The sequence below is a fragment of the Artibeus jamaicensis genome, unplaced genomic scaffold (assembly GCF_021234435.1).
Source record: "Artibeus jamaicensis isolate MK-2021 breed Jamaican fruit bat unplaced genomic scaffold, CSHL_Jam_final scaffold_474, whole genome shotgun sequence".
Classification (NCBI taxonomy): domain Eukaryota; kingdom Metazoa; phylum Chordata; class Mammalia; order Chiroptera; family Phyllostomidae; genus Artibeus; species Artibeus jamaicensis.
Window position 1 is genome coordinate 44021143 of NW_026522046.1, and position 20495 is coordinate 44041637.

Below are 20495 nucleotides of genomic sequence, written 5' to 3' on the forward strand. Positions count from 1 at the left end.
AGGAAACCAATAGTTATGGAAAGAAAACTAGGACTCAAATCAATGGAGTGGACCAGAAAGAAGAAAGAAACATCCAACCAGAAAAGAATGAAGAAACAAGAATTCCAAAAAATGAGAAGAGGCTTAGGAACCTCCAAGACATCTTTAAACGTTCCAACATCCGAATCATAGGGGTACCAGAAGGGGAAGAGGAAGAGCAACAAGTGGAAAAGTTATTTGAACAAATAATAAAGGAGAATTTCCCCAATCTGCCAAAGGACATGGAAGTCCAGGAAGCTTAGAGAGTCCCAAAGAAGGTGGACCCAAGGAGGAACATAGCAAGGCACATCATAATCACATTAACCAAGATTAAAGAGGAGAGAATCTTAAAAGCAGCAAGAGAAAAGGAGACAGTTACCTACAAAGGAGTTCCCATCAGACTGTCAGCTGATTCTCAAAAGAAATCTTGCAAGCACAAAAAGGCTAAAAAGAAGTATTCCAAGTCATGAAAGGCAAGGACCTTCATCCAAGATTGCTCTATCCAGCAAAGCTTTCATTTAGAATATAAGAGCAGATAAAGTGCATCTCAGATAAAGTCAAGTTAAAGGAGTTCATCATCACCAAGCCCTTATTTTATGAAATATTAAAGGGACTTATCTAAGAAAAAGAAGATAAAAAACATGTATAGTAAAATGACAGAAACACAATTATTAAAAACCACAGCTAAAACAAAAACAAACTAAGCAACCAACTAGAACAGGAACAGAACCACAGAAATGAAGATCACATGGAGGGATAGCAATGGGGGAGTGGGAGGGGGAAAGAGGGGGGAAAGGTACAGAAAATAAGTAGCATAGATGGTAGGTAGAAAATAGACAGGGAGAGGACAAGAATAGTATGGGAAATGTAAAAGCTAAAGAACTCAAGACACATGGACATGAACTAAAGTGGGGGAATGTGGGTGGGAGAGGGTGTGCAGGATGGAGGGGAATAAAGGGGGGAAATGGGACAACTGTAATAGCATAATCAATAAAATATATTAAAAACTAAAAAATATATCAATAAGTATGTCCTTGGGTGAAGGTATAATTAATTAATGAGTTAATTTTTTTTAAGTTTTTTGAAAAAGAAGAGAATTAAAGCCAAGACCACCAATATGACACCGCAATTCACCATATGATAGGTTAGAGCCTTGATAAACCTGTAAGCCTTTCGCATCACCTCAAATCATATAACACAAAACTGACAGTATTACAAAGGTAAAGTGTATTTTTACACATTTCTCTCAGAAAGTGTTACACAAACAAACCAAAAAATAGTAATAATAGTGCTTGGATAAAAATAATTTCATTTCATAAATACGTAAAGAAAAATATGTAAGTAAATAGCAAATGAACATTCTTTTTACTTGCACATGTACCATTTATAGGAACTAAAACTTAACATAAAAACATAACAAAGAAAATTATGTTTTGAAACTTTTTAATATATACATGAAATAATTATGGATTAAGGAGGACCCAAATACTACTGAAGTTATCGAACATGAAACTAAAAATTACTTAGGAATAAATTTATGGATCAAAAAAGAATAACTTATAATAAATTAAGCACATACTTCAAGAAGAAAGAAAAAAGACAACAAAGTGAACACTTATAAGGCAGAAAGGAGAGAAATACGGATGTGAGTAGTGAATAAAAAGAGACAAAAACAAAATAGAGAATAAAACAAAAATGACATCTGTATACTCAAAAATTGTTTATTAGGAAAACTAATAAAATTCTTGCATAATTTAACCATGTGACACAAATAAATCATATTAAAATTTAAATGTCCTCAACCACAGAGAAAAAAGCTTAATTATAAGAGATGATGAACAACTTTATGTCAATAAATTCCAAAACTTGGATGAAATTACTTTTTAAAAATTCACATGTAACAAAGTTCACTAAAGAACTAGAACCTGAACAAAGCGATGATGTCTATAATCAAAATCCCACCTGTTCCCACTCTAAAACACAATAATACAAAAAGATATCGAGGTAAACTTTACTGAATGTTAGAGGGACCAAAAAAATCTATCGTGTGTACAAGCTGTTTTAAAAGAACAGAAAAAATTCTCAACTTCAGATGGGGATAGTAAAAGGAAAGAAAATTAGAAACAATACCTTTCAAACAAATGGAAAGTTCTTAAATAATACATCAGCTTTTTATGAATATATTCTAGCAATAAGTTAAAGGAGGGGAAAAAACCACATGGTTATCTCAGAAGATACAACAATAAAAAAAGAATCAATAAAATTTAGCAGTAACTCATAATAAAAGGAACTTTCTAAACTTGACAAAGGGTATTCCTCAAACACCTAATATAATCATACTTAATAGTGAAAGTAACAGAATTCCCATTAAGATCAAGACGAATATGTCTGTTACCACTGCGTTTATTAAACATTGTAGAGGCCCTGGCCAGTGCAATAAGATCTCCCAAAATGAGACATAAGAATTGGAAGAGAGAAAACTAAGCTATTCTTATTTACAAACAATACTGTATCAGATCTGATGGTCCAGATTATTATATAATCGCATTAGAGATTTTGGTTCTTTGTGTCTTCCTGGCAAGTGTGAGGGTTGTGCGTCCCTAAACTTTTGAAGCCAGGCATGGTCACATGACTTTTCCTGGCCAGTGAAATGAGAACTGAACGGAATAGTGCTGAGGGATCTCATTGCAGGTGCTTCATGTTCCAGCTCGTTGCTGAGCTTGCGTAAGCACATGCTGATATAAATATGTCATATGATCAAAATATCATGAAATGAATACTCAACATTTGAAGGACAGCTGGTTTCAAAACCATCCTGGATCAGCCCTGGCCAGTGTGGCCCGGCTGGATGGAGCACTGACCGAGAACCAAAACATTGCAGGTTCGATTCACAGTCTAGGCACATACCTGGGTTTCAGGTTCAATCCCCAGTCCAGGTGCATATGGGAGACAGCCAATCAATGCTTCTCTGTTGCATCGATGTTTCTCTCTCTCATCCTAAAAAGCAATGGAAAGACATGCCCTCAGGTGAGGGTTAAAAAAAAATGTATTCCGAATCAGTAATGGACTTGACCTACGTGAAAATAAATTTTTACGGTATCTGAGAAAATAAGATCTTAAGACGTCTGGGACTCCAATGCGTGGCTCGGAGCCCAGGGCTAAGTCCACACCCAGGAAGGGGGTACAGAGCCTGAAAGCCGCCCGGGATGGGGCTGAGCTGGCCTAGTGCCTGACTTCGGACGGAGGGCCACAGGCCCCGTCTCCCGATGAAAGGATGAAGACTGTCGCCCATGCAAGGAAGCTTGGCCAGGTATGCAGATTCCCATAAAATCAGACGTGGGTGGTGGTCCTCGTTTACTCAAAGTCCCTGCTTAGAAACCCTACAAAAGAAAGGGGGCCCTATGTCTGGAGAAAGCTTTGCCAACTAAACACTGCCCTTGTCAATTTGCTGAGGTGACAGCTTGGTGAAGTGACTTCACACTCTGAGCTGCAATTCCAGGACCTAAATGTCAGTGGACCTCACAGTGACATCCTCGCTGCGCTTATCCCAGCTTCTTTATTTCCTAACGTACCTAACAAAGAACCTGTATAAGATGAACTGACTTGAATCCAGAAGTATACGATTGTCTGACCACTAGGCTGTACAACTGAATCCAATACAAAATAATACTGAATGTAAACTGTAAATGAAAAAGAAATTTTTTTAATTGTGAAAAAGGAAAAAAATAAAAGGAGGTAGAAAACAGGCCTGAACAGAATGCAGCCACTCCTTAAAAGAAAGATAGAGAGATAGGTAGTTTTTGCCAGGCCGTACATCACATCCCCAGAACTTATTTATCCTACAGCTGCAACTTTGCACCTTTTGACTCCCTGCACCTGTTTTGCCCATCCCCCACCCCCATCACTGGCAAGCACCAAGCTGTTCTCTGCATCTGTGAGTTCAGTTTTGTATTGTTTTGTTAGATTCGACACATAAAGGGAGATCATCCAGTATCTGCCTTTCTCTGACTTATTTCACCAGAAGGAAGGTATCGAGTGTGCTCCCTGTGCAACAATCTGCATATTGCATGTACCAGTTTAAGAAGAAGTGCCATACAGATAGGCATGAACAAGACTCTCTCACTTTACTGAAACGTGTTATTGCGTGTGAGCAGGGGCAGAATCAGCAGGCAGTTCCCCACCACTGTGAGTCTAGGAACCTCTTGTCCGTGGAGCATGGACTGCAGCAGCCCGGCCCCGCCCCCAGCGCTCCCTGGAATATGACCCCTCCCCAGATCTGTATCTTCCTTAGATTCTCCTCCTCGGTCTCATGAAACAAGGGCAGAGACAATAACTGAGAGAGATGCAGAGATGGGAGGGGATGTCCACTGTTTACAAAAGGTAATTTTTTTTTAAGTTTGTCATGCTACCGTAAAGAGAGTAAAGGAGCTTTTACAACATCTGACTGCCGCAGGTTTGAAAGGGTTTTCTGTTACTGGGAGCTATATTTATCCCCAGGAAGTCAGAAACCTAAACCGAAAAAGAAGTGAAACAGAAAGAGGACTTTTAAAAAAGTCAGAGGCAACAATAACTGGGTATATTTCACACACACACATGCACACACTTGCTGTCTCACACACGCACACATGGCTGGAATAGATATTGTCAAAAATGTTAACAAACTCTGAAGGTTCCTCACTGCATGCAGGAATGACCCAAAGGGACTTAATTCCAGTCCCCTCCACAAAGCCCAAACCCTACCGCCACTCCTTAATGTACAGATGTCCCTTCAACCACCCTGCCTGTCAGCCTCCCCATAACTGCCAGTCTGCAGGGACCTGCAGAGGTGACAAGTTTTCTCAGATTAGGTTATCCATTTTAACTGTGAGATGTCCATTCCCTCATCTCACGTTGGCTCTGCACCCACAGAGTAACAGAACTGCCTGCCGGGTGCCAGGACAAGGTAACACTTCATAAATAAAGACATCAATTGCAAAAGCTACATAAATAATCCAATTAAAATGGGGGAAGGACTTGAATGACATTTTCCCAGAGATACATGCCAGTGACCAACAGGTCTGTGAAAAGGCGGTCGAGGGCACTCACCTTTCACATAAGGTCAGGGAAGTGCAAACAAAACATGAAGTATCACTGCAAGCCTACTAGGATGCTTGCTGTCGGAGGCAGGAGTCACCGATGCTGGGGAGGACATGCAGGGAAGGGAGCCCACCCGCACGCCTGCCGGGAATGTGAGTTTGTGCAGCCGGGGTGGGAAACAGCACAGAGGTTCCTCAAGAAGTTAAAAATAGAACTGCCTTAGGTGTATCTGACAGCCCCTCTTCTGGGTATATAATTCAAAGAAAATGAAACATAGTCTCAGAGACTCCTGCACTTCCTGTTCACTGCAGCATTTTTTTTTTTAGAACAGCCAAGGTACAGAAACAACCTGAGGGGCCGTGAATGCATGGACAGATCAAGAAAATGTTGTGTCTATCTACAGTGGAATATTACTCAGCCTTTAAAAAGAAGGAAGCCTTGCCAATGGTGACAATATGGATGCGCCCAGATGGAATCACACCAAGTGAAAGGAGCCATCCATACAAAGCCAAGTACTCCATGGTATCACTTCCATGTGGAATTAAAATAATAATTAAATAAAAATAGAAAAAAGTTAAAAAGCCCTGGCCATGTGGCTCAGTTGATTGGAGCTTCGTCCTATAACCAAAAGGTTCCGGTTCAATTCCAGGTCAGGGCACATACCTAGGCTGCAGATTCCAGCGAAGGTCCCAGTGGGACCCCGAGGCCACCAATGGGTCACATGGATGTTTCACCCTCTCCCCAACCTCTCTCTAGAAGCAGTGAAAAAATATGTCCTGGGGGTGAAGATTTTTTTAAAGTCGAACTCACAGAAACAGTAGAGAAGTCATAGCTGGGGCCTGGGGCTCTCGGGGGACACGGGACCACGCTCCACCACACTGTATAAATGAAATTTCCTGAGAGTAGAACTGGAAAGTTCTCACCCCCCGCCCCAGAAAAAAAAAATGTAAATAAAAACAAAATGAACACTGGCAGCCCAAGTTTGATAAAATTTGGTCTGTAACCATTTTACTCTCCGTACTGTAAAAATAAAAGTACCTCAAACCCGCAGCACAGGGTGCTCGGCGGTCCAAAGCGCTCCAGCCAGCGCCGCCCCTGGCTCACCAAGCCTGCCCAAGTTTCCGCGTCGGCACCTCCACAGCGAGCCCGGCACTCTCCCGCCCCGGACTCCTGCGTCCTCTGCCCTCTGCGCTCCACGCCCCTGAGCGCCCTGAGCCCCCAAGCCCCCGAGCCCACATCTCCTCTGGTGCCCGCGCGCCCGGACCGGTGCTGCCCTGTGCCGTCTCCACGGCTGGTTGGTGTGCACGCCCCTACCTCCTGCGTCCCCTGCGTCCCCCGCGCGTCCTCCCGTCCATATCCCCAGAGGCCCCTGCGCCCGGGCGCTGGCACAGCCTTTGGCCCCTGTGTGCGCGCCCCCGCACCCCTGGCCCTCACCATGCGTCCCGCATGGCTCAGCGGTCCAGCCCGGCTGCAGCTGCAGCTGCAGCGAGCTCGGAAGGGAGACCTGCAGAGCCGAGCAGCGGCGGGACCAGGAGCAGCCGGGTCAGGCCGCGCGCCGCCCGCACCTCGGGGTGGGAGGAGCGGCGCGCGGTGCGCACACCGAATCTGATAGGTGAGCAGGCTGGCCGTGGTGTGGGGGGGCGGGCATTGGAGGGCGACACGCAGTGCCCGGCTACTCGTGGTGCTCTCCAACTGTAGGGGGGAGGGGCGAGAGCCCCGGAATCCCCTTCACAGCCCGGCCCGGGCTCAGAGAAGCCTCAAGACACCGGCTCCGGGCGGCGTGGGAGGTAGCAGGAGCCGTCTGCAAGTTCCGCCTCCATGGCCCCAAGGGGGAGAGCATCTTTCTCTGAGCGCCAGACGCTCCCTGTGGTGGGATTTGTTCAGATTCCCTTCGGCCAGTGCTGGGCGCTCCCTTCCTGCCGTCTGAGCGGCGGTTTCAGAGTTAACTTGGAAACACTCCTGTGTTCTCAGAGGGCGGCGCAGTCTGGTGATCCCCGAACCCCCAAGGCCTCCAGAAGGAACACCCTCCCCGCCTTTCAGAAAAGAGATGCATTTTCAAAGCATCTCCTTGTGAGCAATAATTAGTCAAGGTCAGGTTAGGAATGATGCGTTATGGGGGGGAGTTTAACCCTTAGGACAAGGGAATGAAGTGGGGAATATTCCAATTGCCCTTTCACAGATGAGGGCACAGAGAAGTCAGGAGGCACCCTGAGTTGTGAGACAGGTGGGACCCCACTGGGGTGCCACTGGGACCCCAGCTTTTCCTGGCAGGAAACATATACTTGTGTACAAAAATATGCATGTGTATTTTTAAGAGTTGGGAACATATCATTGATCATCTGATTCGGCAGATGTCATCCTTGGTTGCCCAGTAAAACCGAATGGAAATTTCTGAAAATCCCCAACGCTTAAGCCCTACCCCAGGCCAAATGAATCAGGTTTCTTTTCTTTAATCTCTCGGTGCTCCAATAGCTTCAAAACAATGCGAAGCCCCATTTCCCAGTGGTTAGCATGGGATTCTTCGTGGGCAAAGATGAAGTGAGCTCATGTGTGGAACAAGGTGAAGAAGACTCCTGGAGATTTAGGGCCAAGGCTTAAGAGGTGTGGAATCAGGGTGCTCACCCAGCCCAGTGCTGCCCCCACTAGTGGCCTGGCTACCCTGGGACTGATGGACTGACTGACAGACAGCTTGTACCACTGGCTCTGGCATGGGCTTAAGGCTGGTGTTCTGAGGTCTCAGGAAGCTGGCCCATTTACATGTCCATGGCCCATGAGAAAGGCATATGAGAAACCACAGCACTCCTTTTTCAAAGAGCTGGAGAAATACAAGAGCACTGATGGAGACGGGCTTCTTGGCAAACTCTCAGAAGAGGGACTGGAGCACTTGGAAAATGTTCCTGATGATCTAGATCCCCCGAGGGTCCCACTGGATTCCCACAGAAAGATCAGACACAGGAGCAGCCTCCGGTCCACTGGACCTCAAGCCCCTCCCCCTGTACCTAGAGGAGGGGGTTTTGGAACAGAAAGATGGGGGGCCCGTGCCCTTCACTGGAAAAAAGAAAGGGAGAATCTTTCTCACCCAAGAAAAGCCCTTAGAAACTCGTAAAGGAGAAAAAGTGACCCTCGATCCAGAACTGGAAGAAGCTTTGGCCAGGGCTTCTGACACTGAACTCCACCACACAATTGGCTCAATAATCCAACGTCTGATGAAGAAACGTCCCCCAAGAAAGGTGGCAAAGGGCCTGTGAGAAGTGCAGTGAGAGGCACAAAGGTCAAGCTGATATCTGAGTAACCACCAAACCCCACAAATAGGGAAGTCAGGCTGCAGCAGACGAAAACCAACGATGTCAGCTTCCAAGAAGCCAGTCTCAGCACAGAGAACATCCCAGTTCCGACCCCAAAGGCATCTCGAAGGCTTTGGAGACCGAGGCTGCCGTGAAGAAGTCCGGCCTGGCTGCCACGCACCGCGGCGACCCTGCGCCCGTGACCCATGCGGGAATGCTAAAAGGAAGCCAGCTCTCAGAAAGCCTGAACATTGGGCTCGACTTTGTAGCTGGAACCGGGATCCTGGCCCTGGTAGAAGGTCTAAGAGAAAATGACACCTTGACGGAAATCAAGGCGACAACCAGAGACAGCAGTTGGGAGTGGCCATGGCTCAAGGAGAATTCAAGGACCCTCAAATTTGTCTGTTTATTTTTTTCCATTACCATTTAGTCCCTTCATACCCCCCTCCCTGCCCCCACAATCCCCACACTGTGGTCCTTGTCCCTGAGTCCTTTCTGCTCTTTGCTGGATCCCGCCCCACCGGCCCTCCCCGACTAGCTGTCATCTGCTCTCTGTCCATGGGTCTGGCTCTGTTTGGCTTGTCAGTTCAGTGTGTTCATTAGATTCCACACAGGAGTGATGTCATGTGGTGTTTGTCTTTCTCTGCCTGGCTTATTTCACAGAACATCACGTTCTCCGGTAAGGATGCTCAAATTTGGATCCAGTCTAGAAGCAAGGGCCACAAGCCCTGTGTCATCACAGCGAGCAGTCGCCATCACAAAGAATAATGACCTGGTTCCTACAAAGCGAGTTGAAGGAGGCCAAAGGTAAATTTCTGCAAGAAGTGAAGTGTCACTTCAGCAGCCACTTAAAACCAAACAAAGCCCGGGCCTGGTGGTTCAGTTGGTTGGAGCGTCATCCTGATGCACCAAGGTTGCAGGTTCGATCCCCAGTCAGGGCACCTATAAGAACAACCAATGATTGTGAAGATATTTCTCTCTCTCTCTCTCTCCCCCTCCCTTCCTCAATCCCTTCCTCTCTCACTCTAGAATCAATAAATTTAAAAATTGTTTAATTTTTTAAATAAATGAAAAACACAAATGAACAAAAACTCTTCTCCCTACCTATCAGGACTACATTATCAAAGGTGTTCATTTCCATTAACCACACAACTAATAATGTAGTTGTTATTCTTTTTCAGCACTACTTATTTATCTTGGACTTTTCTAATCTTTACAATTGTTTTATCTGCTCAGGGGCACCTCTGGCAAGGTTGTAGCCCTCAGGACGCTGAAAGCTAGTCCGGTGAGCCGTTGGAGCTGTGGTGTCCGTGGCTGACAGGCGTGATACCCGGAGACTCCCCATCACCCCACTGGGGGACACCCCGCCCCACCTGGGCTGACAGCGCCCTCCACAAAGGGGCCGGCTTTTTCCCCGGCTGGGTGAGGGCTGCAGAATATAACTGCGAGCCCAACCTTCCAGGGGCCGAGAAACTATTGGCTGGAGCCGGTATGGCCCTCCAGGTTATAACAAAACAAGGCTGTGGCCAGTCACACCGTACAGGTTGGGACAAGTGTAGCCCCTCTTCCTTCTGACCAGATGGGACCACATCTTCCCCAACAATTGAGGGATTGTCACTCTGAGTGGGACCAGAAAAGGCAGCAGCCCACACTGGTTTGATGAGGGTCAGATTGGTGAGGAAGGCTGAAGTCGGATGACACAGCACCTGTGGGAAAAGAGAAAGAGCCAACAGCCCTGGCTCGGTGGCTCGGTTGGAGCAGCATCCGAACACCAAAAGGTTGCAGGTTCAATCCCCAGTCACAGCACATACCTAGGTTTTGGAGTTTATCCTGGTCGGGGCGTATATGGAAGGCAATCTGTCAATGTTTCTCTCTCTCTCTCTCTCTCTCTCTCTCTCTCTCTCTCAATAAGCATGTCCTAGGGAGAGGCTTTAAAACATAGAGCCCTCCAGCCCTCAGGACACAGCCAACGTGTAGCTAACTGTGTAGGAACCTGCATCAGTACATCTTGTATTTCGTATCTTCACATAAGCATTTTATTTTAGTGTTACTCCAGAATAGTGCAATTTGGGGCACATGAAAAACCCAAGGACTCTTAGAAAATGACCACTGACTCGGCTGTTGAGGTGGCTGTTGACACTGAATCTTCACCGTCGTGCTCTGTCACTCTGCCAGGGGTACGCCCTGTCCACACCTCCGGTGTGTGTGGGGTCCTGACCCCAACCAGACTCCGGAGTCTAAAACTAGACATTCACCACCTGGCTCCTTTCACTCAGCATAATGCTTTCCAGTTCCATCCATGCTGTCACAAAGGGTATGAGCTCACCTTTAACAGGAACCTAGTCAACAAAACAAACAAGCAAGCAAAATACAACCAAAGACACTGACGTCGAGAACAGGCTGACAGTGACCAGAGGGGAGGGGATTATAGGGGGAAAGGGCAAAGGGTTTGCAGGAACAATTATAAAGGACACATGGACAATAACAGGGGCGGGTAGAAATGGGAGGGAGGTGGGAAGGGCTGGAGTAGTGGGGAGGGGTGGGGGGAAAGGCAGAAAACTGTACTTGAACAACAATTTAAAATATAAAATAAAATAAAGAATTTAGTATGATCAAAGTGAAAAATAAATAAATAAAACAAAAATAGGCGTTCATCCCAAATCTTAAGGCTGGGAGTCCCCGGCCTGGGAGGTGATGGAGAAGTAGCAACAGCTGGGTCCGCGGCCTGCCGGATCTCCTGTGAGTGGGCTGCACCTTCAGCTTCCCCAGCTGCACCCTGAGCGTGGTCACAGAGTTGTCCCGAGGGCCCAGATAGTGTGACCAAAGGCTGGGAACCCTCCTGCGGCATCCGGTGCTTTCTCTTTTATACGACTGAACTCTAAGGCACTGTCCGTTCTCTTTCCACATTTCACTGGAGTGTCAGGCACCTTGCCCATGTCTCAACACGGCCTTCAGAACACTTGCCACCCCAACAAGAAACCCATTCTTGGAGGGACACGTCGTTCTCATCAGAGAAGCTTTCTACCTGGTTGCTAAGTGACTTGTTGAGGTGTTGACAACTTCACACTTAAAGATCTTTCTACACCTGCGGAGATTTTCCAGTTCCCTGCGCCCTGTAAACAGCATCACACTGGAGAGAAGCTTGACTCCCAAGGCCGTTGGCGAGAGAAGAGGTTCATTCAAATGCATGAATTCTGGAGCATCGGCTCGATACATTGCTTGTCCTTTGAGGAGGGCACCAAAAACAAAAAAGATAAAGGTCATTATCCTTGTCCTTCAGGGACACCCAATGGCAGAAGAGAGAGACCCACTGGTTGGTCACTGATCATGTTAGGAGTTGGGCCTGGACGTGTTACCAGAAGTTTTACCAAATGGGCGGGGAGTGCAGAGGAAGAGACAGGTGGTTCTAGCTGTTGGTGGGGCTTCATCAGTTGTTTTTCATCTTTTTAGTGTTAGAAACTCCTCCTTCAAACAGAGGGTGAGTGGGCCTCCACCATCCCAAAATGAACTAGGTCAGAGCTGTTCAATCGGGGGTGTGGGAAGGAGCCTCCAGCCCACGCAACACCTTTTTCCTCCTGTCACCCGGAGATGCCACCTGGGCCCCTAGGAGCATGCGCAACACTCTTTCAACTGCCAGAAACTGAAGCTGGTAAAGTGAGAACTGGAAAGGTGCCGAGAACTCTGCCTGGCACGTAGGGAGCCCTAGGTACCTGCCGGTTCCTGTGGCTTGGCAAATGGCCCAGGGGCACACGTCTAGCAGGTGGGGGGCCAAGCCCCAGGACCCAGGCTCTGATTCCCCCTTGGAGCCTTCCCGAGCCCTGCTTTTCCATGGTCTTCTGTGCCACAGAAGTGCTTCTGATGCCCAAAACAAAGCCAAAAGGGTTAGCAACGCTTGGTAAATGAAGAAAACAACACTGTGTTGTGTAGGCTCCATTTTCATGATGAGTTTTGTTGAATAAAACCTAGGGAAAAGAATTAAGCATAATCATTGTAGGAAAACTCACTCAAGGATCTTTTTTTAGAAGTAAAATTATTGTTATTAAAGCTCTGTGCCAATTATCGTTCTAAGTACTTCTGCAAGCATTGACTCATTTCTCCCTGCAGTTCTGTGAGGTGGTGTTCTCTTCCCTTTTACAGATGAGAGCACCGAGCCACCGAGAGGTCAAGTGTTCGGCCCACATACAGCAGCTCCTTGCCAGCTAGAAACAACGTAGTGACATACGTACATGACTTTGTTAGCCCACCTAATTCCTTCCCACCCTTTTTATTATAAATGTTGTGGGTCTAAAATCTGAAGTGAGAGGAAAGAGTTAAGGACACAGTGCTTCTCACTTTAGCCTGAAGCAAATGAAGAACCGGCAGAAATTAGCAGAGATTTGTTTCAGAAGGGAAAACCATAAGGTCATAATTAGCCCCGGGGCTGGAAGCGATTTCTTTTCAAAAGAGACACAGAGCCAATTACCCTACTTTCCTCTGAGGCAAAGCCCCCAGGAATAGGGGGAAGAGCAGCAAGGAAAATTAATTAGAGACCAGGTAAAATGGGAAAGGGAAGATCAATGCAAAGAGGGCCAGAGGCCCTGCAGGGGCCCGGGGAGGCCCTGCAGCCGTTCCCACAGGGCCTCTGCTCTGCCGTGGAGTCGAGAACAGGACTTTAAAAGGTCCTTGTGGTCTGTGTGTGCTGGGACGACATTTACAAAAGTCTGTCCGCTGGATCTTACTCATGGATTTAAAAAACAAAAAGCAGAGTCCGAGATCTCATGTACTAAGAACTTAGGGAGACGCTATCTGTATAGTTTTTTCCGTTTTACCATGATGTAATTGTCATATAAGATTGTATGAGTTTAAAGTGCCCATCCATGTGACATAATGATGTGACATAATCACATGTCATATGGACATAATGAGCTAATGTCCTGAGGTCTGTCCAGAAAAAGTCCAGCCATAGTTGATATAACAAGAACCGTTTGTGTGACTTCAATGAAACCTGGCGGCCAAGACGAGGACTGGATGCGCATGTGTGAACAAGGACGACTTCACTGTACTAGTCAGTGGGGGCAGTAGACACCGCTGAGTGAGCACGTGTCCTGTGTGGCCATCATCACACTCAAAATGACTGAGCGAGTAGAGCAACGGATCTGCGTCAGATTTTTTATTAGGCTTGAACACTCCTCCACGGAAACCACCCAGATGACTCAGAAGGCTGCAGCTGTGGGGAGCTGGTGAGTGGCAGCTTCATCACGACAATGTGCCCGCTCATGCATCCTGTCTCGTGCAGTTTTTGAGCAAAACGTCAAATCACCCAGGTGACTCATCCCCCAGTACAGCCCAGATTCGACACCCTGCAGCTTCTGGCTTTTCCCAAAACTAAAATCACCTTTGAAAGGGAAGAGACTTCAAACCATCGATGAGATTCAGAAAAATATGAGGGGGCAGCTCATGGCAATTGGGAGAACTGTGTGAGGTTCCAAGGTGCCTCCTTTGAAGGGGACTGAGACATCATCGTCCTGTGTACAATGTTTCTTGTACCTTATTTTTTCTTCAATAAATATCTTTTTTTTTATAGTATATAGCTGGATACCCTCTGGACAGACCTCATATGTATGTATTGTGAAATGTTAATGAAGTTTAATGAATATCCATCACCTTAAAGAGTTACAGTTTTTCCTTGTGGTGAGAAGTTTTAAGATCTAGTCTCTTAGCAACTGTCAAGCAGACAGAAGTGTGGTTAACCACAGTTACCAGATTGTACGTCACTGTACGGATTTCAGTACGGGGCTTCTTGGGGCCTTTGTTGTGCAGTGGGGGGGGTTCTAGAGGGGCTTGCAGGGTGCAGCCTGAGACTACAATCTGATACTCATTTGGCAACGTGACATCTACATTCCTGAACACCCACGAGAGGAAGCTTGGTGAGGCACATCAGGGTTGGTGCTGCAAACCAAGTTCTACCCACAGAACTGTAAACAGTTCCTGTGTTCCTATGGGAAGAATTGTTGTCATGGGTAAAAGAACACTCTCCTGGAAGAAAGTGCAGTGTCGTGCTGTTAGCAAAAAAAAAAAAAAAAAAACTGGAATGAAGTGAACCACTGAGTTAAATCAATAATCTAGAAAACCAAGGAAAGTGAATAGTTTTATTTATTTAAATAAAGGGAGAGCAGAACTTTGTAGTGGGTACAGGTTTCCACCTGGGGAAGAGAGGTTCCAGTAATTCACCCAGGTCTCAAAATAGGGACCATCACAGGTATTTTCCACATCAAAGGCTTTAATCTTAGAAAAGAAACTGTAGAGTATTATGCTACGTGAAATAAGCCAGGCAGCCAGGGACAAATACCACATGATCTCACCTTTAACTGGAACCTAATCAACAAAACAAACAAGCGAGCAAAATATAACCAGAGACAGTGAAATTAAGAACAATCTGACAGCAACCAGAGGGGAGGTGGGGGGCGGATAATAGGGGGGAAGGAGAAGGAGTTTCAGGAACAAGTATAAAGGACACATGGAAAAAAGCAAAGTGGTGGAAGTGGGGGAGGGAGGTGGGGATGGGTGGGGTGGGAGGAGCAGTGGTTAGATGCAGACAACTGTAATTGAACAACGATAAAATAATTTTTTAAAAAATAAAAGGAAAGAGATCATAAAAAGATACATCATTACTCTTATTTTACAGCATAAGAAAATGGTTGGTGATGAACGCCTACTTTCTAAATGAGTGCCGTCAAGTTCACTTTTTGTGTTTTAGTGATAATAATAGCTGTTCCAAAGTTGGTCAAAGTTCCCCATTGGTAAAGCAAGTTCTTATTCAATAATTTACAGTTCTGGTCCTTCCCGGTAGGTTTCTATAGAACGAGGAAGAACAGGACCATTTTTCTCAGCCTTTGCACTTGACCTGCCACAAGAGTTCTTTCCACCCAGCCCGGAAAAGGTGCAGGGATTCAGAAGTACAAATTGGCAGGTACAGAATAGACAGGGGTGTTAAGAACAGTATAGGAAGTGAAGTAGCCAAAGAACTTATATGCATGACTTGGGTCAAGGAAGGAAAGGTGGGGAAATTGGGACAACTGTAATAATATAAGCAATAAAATATATATTTTTTAAAAAGAGCTCTTGAAAACATTTCTTTTTAATTTACTGGGCATTCTCTGCAAACATCCTTAGCTCCCACTTCAGGTTACCTGCCCCTCTTTAATCCAAACCGAGTGTTAAAATCCTGACTACAAATGCCCCTGGCTTTGCCGTCTCAGCTAGACATCTCCCAAACTGAAAAACAAAAATCATAAATGCCTTCCAACTAAGATGGAGGTATAGGTAGACACACTGTGCCTCCTCCCACAACCAAAAAAAGGACAACAACAAATTTAAAAACAAAAAACAACCAGAACTGACAGAAAACCAAACTGTATGGAAGTCTGACAACCAAGGGGTTAAAGAAGAAACACCCATCCAGACCAGTAGGAGGGGCAGAGACAGGCTGGGCAGAGAGAACTCATGGCAAGGTGGTGTCCAAAGGATCAAGGCAGGCGGGGTGGCAGCAGGCGGACTCAGTGAGGTGGCTGATAGTAGAGCGGGGCGTGCAAGGTTGCAGCTGGCAAGGCAGCAGCAGGCAGAACCAGCCAGGTGGCTGATAGTGCAGATAAACCAGGAGAAACAACTGGGGAGCAAAACAGACCACGCAACCCGGGGTTCCTTCATAGGGAAATAAAGCCTCAAACCACCAGTTGAAAATACCTGTGGGTGTTGAGGCAGTGGGAGAAACTCCCAGCCTCACAGGAGAGTTAGTTGGACAGACCCACAGGGTCCTAGAACATACACAAGCCCAGGCACATGGGAATCAGCACCAGAAGGAGCCAGTTTGCTTGGGGGAAACTGGGAAAGTGACTGAAAGAAGTACTCCAAATCATGAAAGGCAAGGACTTACATCCAAGATTGCTCTATCCAGCAAAGCTATCATTTAGAATGGAAGGGCAGATAAAGTGCTTCTCAGATGAGGTCAAGCTCAAGGAGTTCATCATCACCAAGCCCTTATTTTATGAAATGTTAAAAGGACTTATCTAAGAAAAAAAGATAAGAAATATGAACAGTGAAAGAACAGCAAACTCACAGCTACTAACAACCACACCTAAAATAAAAACAAAAGCAAACTAAGCAAACAAATAGAACAGGAACAGAAACACAGAAATGGAGATCACACGGAGGGTCAGCAACAGGGGAGTGGGAGGGGGAGAGAGGGGGGAAAAGGTACAGAGAATACGTAGCATAGATGGTGGGAAGAAAATAGAAAGAGGACGGGTAAGAATAGTATAGGAAATGTAGAAGCCAAAGAACTTATATGAACAACCCATGGACATGAACTAAAGTAGGGGAATGTGGATGGGAGAGACTGTGCAGCATGCAGGGGGATGAAAGGGGGAAAATGGGACAACCGTAATAGCATAATCAATAAAATATATTTTAAAAAATTGTTTTAAATCATGAACTTTAAAGTGGTGGCTGCAAACCAGGTTTCCTTCTTGGGTCCTTCACTCAACATGACCCACAGGGAGTCCCTGCGAGCCAGGCACAGCACTAGACACTGAGAAAAATGGGGCTTCCCTTCAGAGGTTTGCTGCCCACACTCATGGCAGAGTCTCACCACTAGGACAACCCACAGGTCAAAGCAGAAAGATAAAGAAAAAAACCCAGAAGACTCACCCTGTGTGGGTTGCTGCATTGCACTCTGACCCCTCTCCTGACTCCGCCTGACATTTCACTTTTCACAGCCATCAGGTAATGGCCGTTCGTGTTCCTCCGGAATTTCAGTGCACTCTGTGGTAGACAGCAGGCTGGCCAGCGCCAGCAGGGGGCGTCTTAGGTCATTTTGGGTGAAGCAATATTCTTCCTTTGGAAGGATTAATACTCTCAATTATTGTGGTGTTGGCTTCCCCCACATTCATTTTTTTAAAGATTTTATTTCTTTTTCAGAGAGAGAGAGAGAATCATGGATATGCAAGAAAAACATCAATCAGCTGCCTCTTGCACTTCTCCAACTGCAGACCTGGCCTGCAACCCAGGCATGTGCCCTGACAGGGAATCGAACCAACAACCTTTCGGTCCATGGGGTCATCGCCCAACCCACTGAGCCACAGCAGACAGTGCCCCATGTTCATTTTAAATGCTGTGTTTTCACTGTCACTAGTGAGGATGCCAACAACTATTTTTTGTTTTGTGGCCCATCTTTTCTGAGAAGTCATTTTAATTTTGTTTTTCCAAATTCAGACCCCAAATTTAGAAGCATGAAGCTGCAAAGATCGCTTTGACACCTAAAATATCTTTCAGGCTCCTGAGCACCACTAGACAAACACAAATATTGGCTCCTTTGCTTCCTGAAACAAGGTATAATAAAGTAATTGAATTTATGTGGCATTCTCCAGATTTTAGTTAAGTCAAAACTACCGCAAAAGCTCCTGTGTTTATCAAACCCAGAATATAAGAAAATTTTAACAAATTAAAAGGGAAGCAAGTCTTCCTAGATTAACTTTATGGAAACAATTTGTTGCTATAGCTATGTCTCAGTGATTTCAGACTGTTCAGGTTGAGAGGACTGATACTCATGTTCACGTGCAAAACCTGCTGTCTTGACTATCTACCTATTGATTTGTTTTAAAAGAGACTTTGTTTCTACTTGTACATACCCTTCTCAATGGAGAATAATCATAACACCTTTTATGTTTTAAGATGAAGGAGTGGAGATCTGTTTATAATATGTTCCTACTTTAAGTTAACTGCCGATAGTATCCTTATAAATTACATATATTAGGCCTTAAAGAAAATGTTTTCTTTCATTCTGATATGATGAATGATCAGAACAAATGTAGAGACACGATTTGTTCGCCCTTCTTTAGTCATGAAACTTCAATTTCGACCCCTCTTGACCACCCTAATTCTGTGACAAACCAAAACTGAGATGACAGTGCGGACCGCCAATTGGGACGACGTGCCTTTCCTTTCCGGGGTCATCTTGTGGTCTCAGGAGACCCAGGAGGGGGCATTGTGAGGGGTGCCTCCCACTTACAGCGTCACGTGGCTACAAATGACCAAATCCGACTGTGGTTTCCTAGCCAGCGAATGATGGGTCTTCTTTTGCCCAACGGGGCTCGTCCCAGCCTATTCGCTTCCAGTGCTTCTCGATAACCACACGAACTCCTCCTTTCTGGCATGTAAAGCCCCTGACCTTCCCCACCTGCAAAAATTAGCGGACAAGTGCTCAGTCAGCAAGGAGTCTGAGACAATGGCCATGGACCAGGACTGAGGGGGTAAAGCTGGGACTTGGAGCCCATTTGTACGCGGATCTTATCACCCTTTTCAGTTCCACAGGCTAAAGGTTCTGCTGTGATTCCAGTACCTTTGTCCAACCTGCTTCCCTCGGACCTCGGCCTTCGGGCTGGACCCCCCAGGGGTTGAGAACCCCACCCGCCATGTCCCTGGACTGATTTAATCTGAGGCAGTGCTCCTCCAGAAACACATCAAGACAGGTTGTCTCTGGGCAAAAAAAAGCATAACAGAAAAGTGAATTATGCCACTCCTTCGATAAAGTACAGGAAGTATTGAACATGCATCAGTGTAGATAAAGATTTATCAGGTAGAAAAAGGAGATTAAATAGAAATATGTACTAAAAATAGGCGAGCCATATAAAAGAAACCCAAAGCCCAGGGCCTTCTGAACACAAGCTCAGGGCCTTGGGCAAGCTGCTGACCACCCTCAGACGGTGTGACTGAGAGAGTGAATGTGTCAGTGAGTGTGGGGTGGGCTGAGGCCCAGGGCAGCTGGTGTGAAAGCACGGGCACAGATTCATGTAAATCCTTCGTGGCTAACTAACATCATGCTAAGATTAGCCATGACGTGTGGCGTTCAGATGGAAGGGGCAGAATACTCGCTCTTTTCACAGGAAGGCAGAGTAGGTCTCCGCCCTCCTGGGGGCAGGGGCTACGCGGGCCTGGGAGGCGATGGTCTCCGCGGGTCTTGGGTGAAAACTCAAGTTCAGGTATTTCCACGTCCGTAGTAAGAGGTCTCCTTGCTTTGTTTTCTTTGTATAAAAAAGATGTCCTGGATCACCCCCTGTGATGACATTTGTTGCCTGAGAAGACAAACACTGCCAAAAAGCCTCATAAATTTTATTTATTTTTTATTTTTGAAAGTATTCTTTGTTCAAGCACAGTAGTCTGCATTTACCCCCCACCACCACCACTCCCCGCTACCCCAGCCATCCCCTGCTTCCACCCCTCCTGGGTTTTGTCCATGTGTCCTTGTTCCTGAAAACCCTTCCCCTTAAATGACTGTGTTGTAAGTGACTTTGCCTCTCCACATATTTGAACAACAGAGGACAGATAGGAGCGAGGCTGTTTATCCAGGATAGGCAGAACAGTGGGGGATGGGCCCTCACAAAGCTCTCTCCGTGGGAGTTTGGAAAGCCCAGGGAAGTGGAAATACCCTGGCCACTAAGTCAATGTCACATTTGAAGCGACTCCCTGCCTCATAAAAGCAGTGTGATCGTAAGCAGTTTACATGCACCCTCTGAGCCTTGGTTTCTGTATCTGTAAATTGGGGGCAATACTCATTCTTTTATAGGTTTACTGTGAAGAGGAACTCAAACAGCATAAGCAAAACACCCAGCACACAGTAGGCACACAGTGTAGGTTAGTTAGTGTCCTTCTTCCCAGCATGAGAGTCCCATTTAAATTCATATCCAATAACAAAAACCTAAGAAAAGAGAATCAATATGACTTTGAATGTTTTAATCAAAATAATCACTAGGTAAAGAGAGTTTTCTTTATTTCCTTTTTTCTCTGTACAGTTGATCCTTGAACAAGACTAATTTAAAATGCATGGTCCGCTTATGCACAAATTTCTTTTAATAAATACTGGAAATGTATTTCCTTCTCCTTAATAACATTTTCTTTTCTTTAGCTTACCTAATTGTAAGAATACAGCATGTAATATATACGACATATAAAATCCACTAATTGACTGTGTCTTTTATCAGTAAGGCTTCCAGTTACCAGTAGGTGGGTTATTAGTAGTTAAGTTTGGGGGGATTCAAAAGCTTCACGTGAATTTCCCATTGTGTAAGGGGCAGTGCCCCAGGC

General features: G+C 45.8%; 1 protein-coding gene and 1 pseudogene across 19 annotated transcripts in view; one reads left to right on the top strand and one right to left on the bottom strand.

Annotated features, from left to right (window-relative positions):
- Nucleotides 1-6700, bottom strand: part of B3GALT5 (beta-1,3-galactosyltransferase 5) — a 30833-nt gene extending 24133 nt beyond the window's left edge. For 15 of the 19 annotated variants that reach the window (XM_053657823.1, XM_053657839.1, XM_053657838.1 and 12 more), the window contains exons 1-2: nt 6529-6700; nt 2926-3015 (exon numbers count right to left, since the gene is read on the bottom strand). The gene's annotated coding sequence lies outside the window, so the exon portion shown is untranslated. Of the gene's footprint in view, nt 1-2925; nt 3016-5103; nt 5376-5904; nt 5973-6132; nt 6187-6408; nt 6439-6528 lie in introns of those variants that run through there. The other 4 variants (XM_053657826.1, XM_053657827.1, XM_053657828.1 and 1 more) reach the window with 4 other exon arrangements.
- Nucleotides 6701-7864: 1164 nt separating this feature from the next.
- Nucleotides 7865-18660, top strand: LOC119048843 (tropomodulin-2-like; annotated as a pseudogene).
- The last annotated feature ends 1835 nt before the right edge of the window (nt 18661-20495 follow it).